Raw genomic sequence first — 12834 nt, 5'->3', positions numbered from 1 at the left:
CTAGGGCTGGCAATTCGTGTTCGCGGGCCGTGTTCGGGCCGACACGATTACGGCACGACACGATTATAGTGAGCACGAACACGACACGATTAATAAACGTGTCTGAAATCCAAACACGAACACGACACGCTAATAACACGGTTAACACGACACGACACGCGAACACGATTATTAAACGTGCTGTGACGGGCCGACACGAAAAAAACACGTTTATGACCCGTTTATGACCCAACTTGCAAAAATAGTGAATTTTATATTGTATTCAAAATTATATTAATTAACTACTTAATATCACTTATAGTTAAAATCATGCATAATAGCCAACACACATTAAAATATCTAAAACATCACTTATGACATATGTTTCAAAACATACCAATTACTAAACATCTAAAAAAGTTTAAAAACATAACCAAGTACATTTAAATAAGTTTGAAAATATAACCAAATATTTGAAAATTTAAGTGCATAAAACATAATCAACCATCTACAAGTCCATTGGTATATTTAAGTGCATAAAACATAAAACATATTTAAAGTTTAGGTTTATCCATTACAAATCATCCATTGGCATTTTGTAATCAATCATCTACAAGTCCATCTACATTTTGTAATTTTATCAACATACCATAACTTATTTAAAAGTTAGAGTGTTAAATTCTGTTAATCCTTTTATCAAACACCCTTCATGCAAATGAGAGAATATAAATAAAATGGACTGTGAGAGAATGAGAGAGAATGAGAGAATGAGAGAAAGAGAATTAGAGAAACTAGAGTTTTATCTTAAAAATATATATAAATATATATATATATGGATTAATAAACGGGTCGGTTCGGGTCGTGTCGTGTCCGCCCGATTATGGCCCGTATAACTAAACGGGTTAAGCGTGTTAAACGGGCTGGCACGAATCCAACCCGTTTATTTTCGTATTATTCGTGTCAGCCCGTTAACGATCTAATTAATAATCGTGCGGTCTAAACCTATTTATCTCGTGTCGTTTTCGTGTCGTTTCATCGTGTCATGTCCGAAATTGTCGGCCCTACTTGGCGTAGCAAAAAACAAGGTGTAGTTGCAAGGCGCAGTGCCGAGGCTGAATATAGGGCTATGGCTCATGGAATTTGTGAGGCAATCTGGATAAACTGACTACTGGAAGAATTAAGAAATGATTGTGAGCTCCCTATGCAGCTCTATTGCGACAACAAAGCTACAATCAACATAACACATAATCCGGTTCATCACGACAGAACTAAACACGTGGAGGTGGACAGGCATTTCATCACAGAAAAAATTGAGTAGAATAATCAGTGTGGGATATATTCCCTACGAAGTAACAAGTGGCTGATATTCTCACAAAAGGACTGCACGGACCAGCATTTGAAGCATTAGCAAGCAAGCTCGGACTCAGAGACATCTACGTCCAAGCTTGATGGGGAGTGTTGACAGATCAAATCAAATTGATTTAATCGGATTTTACTGGATTAAATCAATCTAAAATATTTTGAATTAATTTGAAATATTCAAATCTTCCTATTATCCGGTTGTTTAGGATTAGGTTTTAGTCAATAAAATCTGATTTGATTGTAACAGCAAATAAGCCACATTATTAGGGAGGTTTTCTTTATTCTGTTATTCTTTGTTACCTATTTAACTGTATTTTCTGCCACATTAATAAAATATCGCAGATCATTCCTTTCAAATCAAGTTGATGGCGATTCTAAATAGCAAAAAGGTGAGAGAGAATAACACAAAAGAAGAGAAAAAAGCTGAAAAAAATGCAGAGAATGAAAAACTTATGCTTCAGGGGAAGGGGGAAAGTGCACAGAAGACAACAAAATAGATAAACAAAAACTTTAAATAGTAAGAATGTTAGAGCAGCTACAATAAACACTCTGCATTCTAATATTCTATAGTTACTAGTTGAGGGATGAGCGTGTTATGCTTCTAAATTTATTGCAGATATTTTAATCAAATTTATAGAAAGATAGCTTTGTTTTGTTTTCTTCAGACATATAGTGGTCTTTTTTCTTTAAAAAACAATTTCTTTCAAAAAGCACAAATGTCACTAAACAACAACAAAACTAAAACCAACTAGCAACCCATCAAAACACACCCAAGAAAAAAAAAGGAAAAATTTGAGCCTAATAAAGTCCTAAGGTACATCATCCCTCAAAAAATGAAACAAGAAAGCAACATAGGGGAAAAGAAGGTTACACCACCACTTTGCAAGGTTGAATAGAAAATTGCAGCTACTAGGAAAACAGTGGGCCTCTCGACCATAGAAGCTTAAGGACATCTGCACGTCAAATCGTCATCATAACCAATAACAAATTCCTTGAACACCACTGCTGCATCACCTTCAAAACAGTGAAACGAACAAAGACCGCACAATAGTGAACTTCTGTTAATGCACATATGTGATGTTTTCTAACTATGACCATCCTACTATTTTTTTCCCTGAACATCTGAATTTCGCACATGTTTTTTTTAATAGAGAACAATAATAAAATTAAAGTTCAAGTCCATAAAATGGGATACGGTACATCCTAAAAGTTAAAATTTAAAGTCACCATAGAACAATCAAGAAGTACCATAAAAGGAGCGTCCAATATCATAATCTTGAACCTTTCAAACATTGGAAGCTTACTTCACTAGCTATTTCTCACTTCCCAACAGAAAAAAATGAAAAAGAGGCAAGGACTGACCAAAATCTAAGACCTGATGCAGATCATGGGATACTCAATGTTCACTAGGCATGCTCTTAATGATATCAGAGTCACCTAGATCAATAATGCTAAGGCAGCATACTCTGTAGTATTTTCCACATGTTGTTGCCAAGTCTACGGCCCCGTTCATTTCGTCAATTCGAGTTTAGAATTCGAGTTTTGCTACAGTAAAAAGCTCTTAGAAACAGTCACATCTAACTTTTTTGCTACAGTAAAAAGCTCTCACACAAAATCACATCTCAACTCGAATTACAAACTCGAATCAGCGAAATAAACGGACCCTACATTGTTGCCATTGTAATGATGTACTCCCGAAAACAATTTTAACGCGCTAAAAGTCTTCATTTCTGCAAATTTCAACAACTTTCAGACCCCCATTACTAAACCGAATCAACTTCATCAAACTAACACAAAATGCACACTTAATCAAAAAAATGCTCACTTAATCAAAAAAAAATGCTATGTATCACGATTTGTTATAATTATTTCATTATCACTCTGAACACAAATAATGCCAGGCAAAAATTTTAATCTGTACTACTGCACCAAGAAGGTCAAGAAAAATCACACGCAAGTAACTAAATAAACCCCTGAGTAGGCAACAACAAAAAATAAAAAAAAGAAAGGAAGAAAAGAAAAGGGGATAAAAAAAAAGAACAGCTAATGGAAGTCATAGGTGTATAGTGCCAAGCATGAAATTTTATTGTCTCCTAAATAAAGGAATGAACAGAAGATTTCAAAAATGTAAGCAAAACAGAGAGACACAACAAATGGCAAAACCGCATTGCTCCATAAAAACCAATTCAATCTTAAATCTAATTCCCCATACTTTCATGTAAACAGTTCACATTCAACAAAAAAGTACAATTCAGCAATGACGGTTTTCATAATTTCTCGTTCAAATGATCCAATCCTATCACATATAGAAAAACAACAAAAACATCTAGAACCCCAGATCCAAAAGAGAGATAAATATGAAATAATTAAGCAAAGCCCTAATTGAGTGAATACACCAAAAAGATCCAACTTCCGAATCTTATAGAAACAGAAGGTAGAGCTTATCAATTACCTAACAGATTCTTGGGCCTATAAACAATGGCCATATTACAGTGCTCGTATTTAACACTAAAACATGCGCTTCTTCATATATTATGAAAACTCCCAGTAGTTTTTAAGCAAAAGAAATTACCTTAAAACATAAACCATGACAATATCCAATAGCATACCGCCAGAATTAGAAGATACACCCAGTAGTTTCCGTCACTATTAAGCTGATGAAAGAAAGAACCATTTAAGGTAAATTTAATCCAATATGAATTAAATTTTAAGCAGAAATAAGAAATTTTAATTTAAGTAATGAGTACGGAAAAAATAGAAATTAAATAATTTAGATACCATAGCTAAGGAGGTTCATTATTTATATTGATATCTTTTGTGAATAACACTGTAAGACTCCAATAAGATTGTACCTGCAATAAATCAATATGGAGCATAAAAAATATTATAATAATATTGATGGTCTTGCAGTAGTTATAGTAAGCAAAAAAAAGGAATAGATAACTACCTCTTTTTAGTCTGCCAACGCCACAATTTCCTTAAAATTAACATTTCTTATACGATCACAAGAGTCCCCGCCATAAGGAGTATCTCAGAAGATTTTAATAGCAAATGTTAATTAAAATACTATCTTACTTGTATATAAAGCAGTAAGAATTACAACAAAAATTGGGTGAATCCAAGAGATCATATCTCTGCTTTTAAAATGCCCCTACCAGCAGCACCAAAACTTGCAATAATTAAATTGATCTAATACCACTCACAAAGTTACGAAGATAGTCAATTTCAGAGATAAAACTAGTGGCAACATTCAAGCTACAACCAATGCCAATGTTGGACTAAAACCCAATAGTAATATGGGAGTTACAACTTTAAATAAAATTGAAGTTAAGATCAACAGCAACATTAGAGCTAGAACCATTGGTAACAGTAGTCAAACGCCAATGGTAATGTTGGAGCTAAACATATCAGTAATATTGAAAAACAGAGATTTCAACATTAAAAAAAATACTAATAAGATATACAACTCTTACCCTTTAAGAAGCTCGGTGGAGATATGATTTTGAGTAAAAAGTTTTTGGCCAATTATCTCACAAAATGTCCCACAAGCAGTCATCCAAAGGTCAATGAATTGTTCGCTCAACAACTATACCAACTCTTTTCAAAACATTGTCATGTGTAGAAAGATTAAAATTAAGTGTAATCTGCAAGCTAATTTCTACCAAAAATCCTTAATTGCTCTAATAGGTAATCTGTAGATTTTTCAATGATTGCATTTCCATCATTGTAAGTCCTTTAGATTGCCCAGCACAATATCAGATAGTCAACAAACAAACATATTCCATACCAATTGAAATAGAAGCCAAAACGTTAACTGTTCCATCCGTCCATATGACACATCGTATTAACAATCACAAACTCCCCAAATAATATACCGAAAATACATATAGTAACATAACAACAATATTTATGACAAACAAAACGAAAATAATAAGAGTTTCATTTGTGTTATTGTATATATATCCACTATATATTATTAAACCTTGGTTTAATAATAGAGGACAATAATTGCAGATAAGCAGATCTGCAACTTTAGCATCATTTCGGTTTCCATTCAGCGATGGATCTGAAGCTCCCATATAAACAACGTAATGCTGTCGAAACAAAAAACAAAAGATAAGTTAAAAAATGTTCTCAACCGACAATTTTAATTGATCAGGAAACTCTCCGTATATCAGAAGAGAAGTCTCATTCATTTTTTATATCTCACTCTCATTCTTGTTGCTGAATTGCACCATTTTCTCAGCAACCAAACAAGAAAAAAGAAATTTTGATGGGAACCCATTTGGAGAATTTACCTTAAGAACATCGTGATTTGATGCAGAGGCCCAAGAAATGTTGATGAGAAGCCATGGCAGACAGAGAAAAGAGAGTAATATATGAAAGTTAGTCATATACATGTATATATATTCAACAGATCAAAATTCACAAAACTCAGATCAAAATTACAAACTCAGATTCGACAGAAAAGGAGTTCTATGGCGGCATTTGGTCAAACACTGGGAGTGATGTTAAGGTACGATAAACGGAAAAGTTGCAAATCGGAATTGAAGAGATCGTCACGATGCCGGAATGTTGTCGGCGATTCTGAACGTTGGATTCGCAGCGGCGATGATAGAGAGAGGAACGCCACACCCGAACACCTCCGGCAAAAGCTGCACGCATCAAAACTCAAAAAGATCAGAGAAGCAAAATCGAGAAATCGAAGCCGAAATCACGGCAACAAAACTCAACAAAACCAAGGAAGCAAAATCATTTAAATCGCGGCATCAAAAGTCAACAAAACTAGAAAGGGGAAATTGCGAAATCACATCCGGAATCGCGACAAAGCCAGTTTTCTCCCTCTATTCTTCTCCGGCGATTCGCGGCAAAAATCTCCAACGAAGAACGACGGCGGCTCAACATCTCCGTCGCAGCTCGATATCTTCAGACGAAGAACGAGAAAAAGAGATCAATAGGGAGAGAGAGAGAAACTCGGTGAAGGAAGAAAGAGAGGGGTGAAGAGAGATGTAAAAAGAGTGAGGCGGCTGGGGAGTTTCTTTTGTATTTTTTTGAAAGTGGCGAATGGGAGTTTCAAGTGAGGGTTAAGAAACGAAACCCCTTCTTTACCGTTGGAAAAGAACATCGTCTCAAACGGCACCGACAATCGAGCACCGACAACCGAGAATTAGATCATTGTTTGGTTGGAGCCTCGGAGGGTGTAAGGATATGTTTGGAATATAAGGCTTGTTCTTTTGAGCGAAAAATTTAAAAAAAGATAACTTGAGTTATAATTTTATTTGAGTTTATATTTTTTTAAGTTTAAATTCGAGTTCAAACTCGAGTTTAAATTCGAGTTTATGACTAAAATTTGAGTTTAAGTTTCCCTTTCAACTCGAGTTCAGAAACTTGAACTCAAATTAATGAACAGTATTTTTTCTATTCTTAAAAATGTTATAACTTTTTCGTTTTAATTATGATTGAGATGATTTTTTTTTCTATGCGTTGACAACGAAAAGATGAATAAAACCCGACCCATATACCTTATTAAAATTTTTCATCAGCATTGAGTTTTTATTAAAATACTATCTAAATACAAATTCAAGTTTTGACTCACTCAAACACAAACTCAAAAAAAATTTTTATCTCAAATCATAACTCAAATGTACACAATCAAACACAAACTCAAGTTTCACGTTTAGTTTGCTGATTCGAGTTTTTAATTCGAGTTGAGATGTGACTTTATGTGAGAGTTTTTTACTGTAGCAAAAAAGTTAGATGTGATTGTTTGTCAGAGCTTTTTACTGTAAAAAAACTCGAATTCTAAACTCGAACCAGCGAAATGAACGGGAAGAAGTTCAACTCAAATTATAACTCAAATTCAACTCAAGAATTATACTCAAGTTAAACTCCAAAAGAACAAGTCCTAAATTTTTTATAGGTATTTTGATTTTACTGCAGTATTTTATTTCTATAAAAAATTTAAATTTTAAAAGTAATAATTAAAATTACTAGTTTGAACCTTAATTTGAATACATAACCAAACGGATCCTACACACCTTAGTTTTAGTTCAAACAATATTTTCTCTCACAAAAACATGAATTTAAAATTTTCTGTCACAGTCTCACAAAATTTGAATTATGCTTCAAATTTGAACCAACAATCTAAACATTTAAACGGGCATTTATTTTTAAATGATATTGGAAGATATCATATAAGTTATCGACATTTTGAAAAGATACTAATTACTTAAAATGTATATACAAGAAATGTTATATGATACATTTTCTCTTTCTCCTTTGTGTTGAATTTGTGTTGAATAGCTCGAGCTTCCTGTCATGTTGTAAACACTCTCTTATTTATTACATTGTATTTTTTATTTATGGATCATTTCAATTTGGTACCTCTCCTACATGAAATTGTCTTTTTAGTATCTTATATTTATATAATTTTAAATCGGTACCTCTACCTATTAAAATATGAGTTTTTAGTTCCATAAGACCTTTTTTTTTAGAACATGAAAATGTCAATTTTACCTTTTTCAATAATTTCTAATTTTCTTTACTCGAATTTACTCTTTTGAGATCTTTAAAGGCAGAAAGGATGTTTATTTACATAGATAATTAAAATAAATAGGTCAATTTTTAAAATCATTAGAAATAAATATATGATTTATCAATCATTAAAAATAATAGGCCATTTTAAATTTTAAATATTTGTTTTCTCATTTTATCCTTCCTTATAGGATTTCTATTTTTTTTTTCAAATTCACTTTCTCTCTCTATTACTCTATTTCTCTCTCAATCTCATACCCTCTTTCTCTCTCTGCCCACAATCTCTCTCTTCGCGATTCGCCATCATAGTTCCTCCCTCATCATCGATGGTTGATTTTCTCCAACGGTCACAAGCCGAAAATGTGCCCAAAAATCTCCTATAAATACTCATTAATCTCACCATAAATCTCACACAACAATTCACTCTTAACTTCTCACCTCACTCTCATTCTATCTCTCATCTTGTCTCTTTGATATTGATTCTGAGCTTTTCTCTTCGATTACTCATTTTCTTGTTCTTTCATTTTCAAAGTTCAATCAATTTCCAAAAATCTCAGAAAAAAAGGTATTCTACTTATCAATTTTGTTACATAACATTGTATTACTCAAGTTTATTTATACTGTTTATTGTTTACAAATGAACGAATTAACATTAGTTTCTTTTGTTCAGAAAATGGCCGCATCAAATTTTCCTGATTTCACTGCCCTCCCTGAGCTTGGTGATGAGCCATTTTACAAGAATGAAATGTTGGTCCACAACTCCACCCCCACTTAACCGGAAACTGCTCCGGTTGATAATGCTTCAGTGCACAACAAGGAAGTTGGAGTACGTAGCAAGGAAAAAAGACCGCGAACTGCTCCCGCATGGCAGCATTTCATAGAGGAGCCCCGACCAAATCTAAAAACAAGTGAAATGGAAATTCGTTCGATATGTAAATATTGTAAAGAGCACTTTTCTAATAAAAAATGTGGGGGTACTGGTCATTTAGATAGACATTAGAAAGCATGTCTGCTGTTACACCAAGGTGGGAATGTGGACTCCCGCCAACAAACACTATCATTCACATCACAAGGGTTGCAAAATTTTACATACAATGCACAACGTGCTCGTGAGGCACTAGCTAAATTGTTAACTAGTGTCGAATTACCTCTTTCTTTTGCAGATGATGCAGTGTTTGAAGAATTCATACAGACGGCCTTCTGCCCGCAATATAAATGGGTAAGTAGAAACATAACTCGTTCTGATTGCATGAAAGTATTTTATGCAATGAGACAATCTCAAGTTGATAATTTTAGGTCTTTTAATGCTATTATATCTTGTACTTTTGATCTATGGGGGAGGTGCAATAAAACTAGATATTTATGCATCACAGCGTTTTATGTTGATGATGAATGGGTTTTAGAAAAGAGAATAATAGGTTTTCGTTTATGTCTATTTCCTCATAACGCAAATGCTATTTTTGAAACAATAATGGAAATTTTTTGGTTTTATGGATAGAAGATAAAGTTTTAACTATTACTTTGATAATGCATCAGCTAACACGACTGCAATTAACATGTTTAAACGTAGTTTGAAACTAGCATTTGGTGGCACAATTTTTCATCAACGATGTGCGTGTCACATATTAAATTTAGTAGTACAAGTAGGAATTGAACATATTTCCTCTAATCTAACAAATATTAGAGAATCTTTATCCTTCATATCTAGTTCTGGAGCTTGGCTCCAAGAATTCTGACAATATTACAGGAATAGTCAGATCCGCTTAAGAAAGTTTCCAACTGATGTGAGACATATGTGGAACTCCACCTACTTAATGTTGAAGGCTGGACTTCCGTATCAACAGCTCATTGCAACGCATGTGAACAATAAGAACGATCAAATTTTAATTTTGAATACAGATTAGAAGATTGGTGAGTACTTTTTAAAATTTTTAGAAGTTTTCTATAATGCCACTGAATTACTTTCTGGAGTTTATTATCCTACTGCACATTTAGCTTTGCATCAACTATTTAATATTTCAGAAACATTTTCTTATTATAGGGATACTGAACTTTTTGGAACTATAGTTAAGCTAATGGAAGCTAAATTTAAAAGTTATTGGTCCAGTTGTCCTATGTTATATGCATTAGCAACCATTTTAGATCCTAGATGCAGAGTAGATGGGACCGAATCTTTAATGACTGCTACGGCAAAGAAATTTAGGTATTGATATGCAACTAACTATTATTGATGCTAGGAAAATATTAGAAAAAGTATTTAGTTTGTATGAAGCAAAATACATAACATGTCAAAAAGAACAGGGAACATCGACGTCAAGCAGCAATTCGGGGCCTAAAGGCTCATCGTGGAGCTTCTTGAAGAAGAAAGAGAAAACGTTAGGATCGTCATCAACACAAGCATCTACCGAACTGGTAAAATATTTTGAATTAAATTTTGTAATCGATGATGGCAAACTGGACATCTTACAGTAATGGAGGAGCAAGACCGATCATTTTCTAACACTGTCCATAATAGCCCATGATATTCTAACAACTCCAATGCAAATGGTAGCATCGGAGTAAGCATTTAGTGCAAGCAACTGAATTCTTGACGAAAAGAGAAGTAGAATGTATCTGAATATCTTGGAGGGGCTAATGTGTGTTAAAGATTGGGAAGATGCCAGAAGATGAAAATAACAATATATGGATCATTCAATTTAAGAATATTTTTCTAACTTAGACATAACAGAATCTTCTAGAAGCACTTAGGTTTTGTAATTTACTTATCCTAGAATACTGCACTCTTTTTGCCTTCGCTAAGGTTTTGTCCCGATATCCCCACAAGTTTTACTTGGCAATGTTTTTAACGAGGCAGTCATTTATGTGTACTTATTCGTATTATCTTAATTCAATAAAATCACATCTTTTAGGGGGCATATAATATATTTTCTTTTTTTAATTAAAAATTAGAAAAAAAAATTAAAAGGGCCAGGGCCAGCCTGTGAAGGGCCTGGGCCCAGCCCTGACCGTTATGGACGAGGGCCTGGGCTTGAGGGCCTCCCCTCAGGCCCGGTCTAGGTCCGTGGCAGGCCTGGGGTCAGACGTGCCATGCCGGCCTGACACAGCACGTTTGGCACCTCTAGTGAGAAGGGAGTCTTTGACTCTTTTTATTACTCCTTTTTTTTCTTTTATTTATTTTTTTAATCTTTATTTGGCCTTTTTTTGTGTTTCTTATTTTAGGATTTTCTCTGATATGACCTATTTATCATTGAGGTAAATTTCTAACCGTTGAATATGGTCAAAATAAAAAAGAGCCTTTTTAATACTCATTCTTTTTCTTATTTTTTTAATCTTTATTTGACCTTCTTTTCATGTTTTTTTAAGGACTTTCTTTGTAGAACTTCTTTATCGTTAGACCCAGTTTCTAACAGTTATATATGGTCAAAATAAAAAGATCATTTTCTATATAAACTACTCTAATATAAAAAACATCAAAGAGCTTCTCTTCTCTTCTTTATCGTTACCCCTTTGTTTTTCTTTTCCTTACTCTTTTTGTTTTCTTCCTTTGTTTCCTTATTTTTCTAATCTTTATTTGGCCATTTTTTTGTGTTGTACTTTTTTTAAAACTTTCTTTGGAAGGACCACTTTATTGTTGGGGTCAGTTTCTAACCGTAGGATATAGTCAAATAAAATGATCCTTTTTAATACTATTTTTTCTTTTTTCCTTATTTTTTTAATCTTTATTTGGCCTTCTTTTTGTGTTTTTCTTTTTTAAGACTTTCTCTAGTAGGACTTCTTTATCGTTAGGGTCAGTTTCTAACCGTTAGATATGGTCAAAATTAAACAAATCTTTTCTATCTAATCTAATCTAATATAACAAACATAAAAGAGCTTATCTTCTCTCATGTTGTCACATAGCGGCATGGCATAGGAGAAGAAAGCCAAGCCCTCTATAGCTTAATTCTCTTTTATTTATTAGTTTTGTAACGTGATCCGCACGTATTACCGTATTGAAGACACCTGAAGAGTTTATTGTTTATTGAATAATGAGAAATTCATTTAAACAATCATTTAAGGTTTTTTATAGTTATTTTAAAAAGAAATATATGTAAAGATTAACAATTGCAAAAAAATTAAGTATTAACCAACTAAAAACAAATAGAAACACGTGCAAAAAAATGACTCTCATAGGAGTAAAGTGAGAAAAATATATTTAAAAAAACACACAAAAAATTAAAATGTGAAAAAATTCACACAAAAAAAAAGTAAATGGAGGGGCTGCCATGTAGAAAAGAGCTTTGCCTCTTCTATCTATTGTTAGATGTATAGACAAAAACGAATAAAGACTATATGCAAAAAAAAAAAAAAAAAAAAGAAAGAGAGAGAGAGAAGAAAAAAAAGTCAAAATGGACAAAAAAACAAAAAAGAAAGAGTTTAAAAAATAAAAATAAAAAAGAAGAAAGAGGAGGCCAACATGTGACCTCCATAGAGTCTAGCACATGGCATCCTTAAAAGCCAAGTCCTTGGCTCTTTTAAATATGTATATAGACTAGTTGAGGCTACATGTGATGCACTTGAGGGTAATTCTGTAGGTTCCGCCCCTGTGTTAAATTTTAATTATTGTGTTATTATTAAAGAAGCAAATAAGAAAGGAAGTGAAACAAAAGAAACAAAAGCGAAAGAAAAAACGTAAAAGACAAGAATGTATAGTTGTAAAAAAATCATATGATTAAATAAAGAGTGAGAAAAAGATATGAGGGATCAAAGAAACTGTTAGAGTATAGTGACCCGGATTCTATTTGGTCCGGCTCAAAAAGCTCGTGGTGCGATATATATGGTGGAGTTTTAATTATGAAAATTTTGTAGGAGTCAGTTGTATTGCAGAGGGATCGAGCCGATACCTGTTTTGATAATTATTTTCAAAAATAAAAAAAATAAGGGACTAACATAATAGTAAAATTAAATAAGGGTAAGAGAAAA

The 12834-nt window shown here is 33.2% G+C and overlaps 1 long non-coding RNA gene across 1 annotated transcript; it reads right to left on the bottom strand.

Annotated features, from left to right (window-relative positions):
* Window positions 1–2105: 2105 nt before the first annotated feature.
* Window positions 2106–5169, bottom strand: LOC112091929. The gene is made up of 4 exons (XR_002902359.1): window positions 4289–5169; window positions 4120–4193; window positions 3914–3995; window positions 2106–2355 (listed from the first exon to the last, which is right to left on the bottom strand). It is a non-coding gene; the product is annotated as an uncharacterized LOC112091929 (long non-coding RNA).
* Between the last annotated feature and the right edge of the window lie 7665 nt (window positions 5170–12834).

This window comes from Morus notabilis, unplaced genomic scaffold (assembly GCF_000414095.1).
Source record: "Morus notabilis unplaced genomic scaffold, ASM41409v2 Scaffold1324, whole genome shotgun sequence".
Classification (NCBI taxonomy): Eukaryota; Viridiplantae; Streptophyta; class Magnoliopsida; order Rosales; family Moraceae; genus Morus; species Morus notabilis.
The sequence above is the reverse complement of the archived record's forward strand: the minus strand, read 5'-3'. Positions and strand labels throughout refer to the sequence as shown.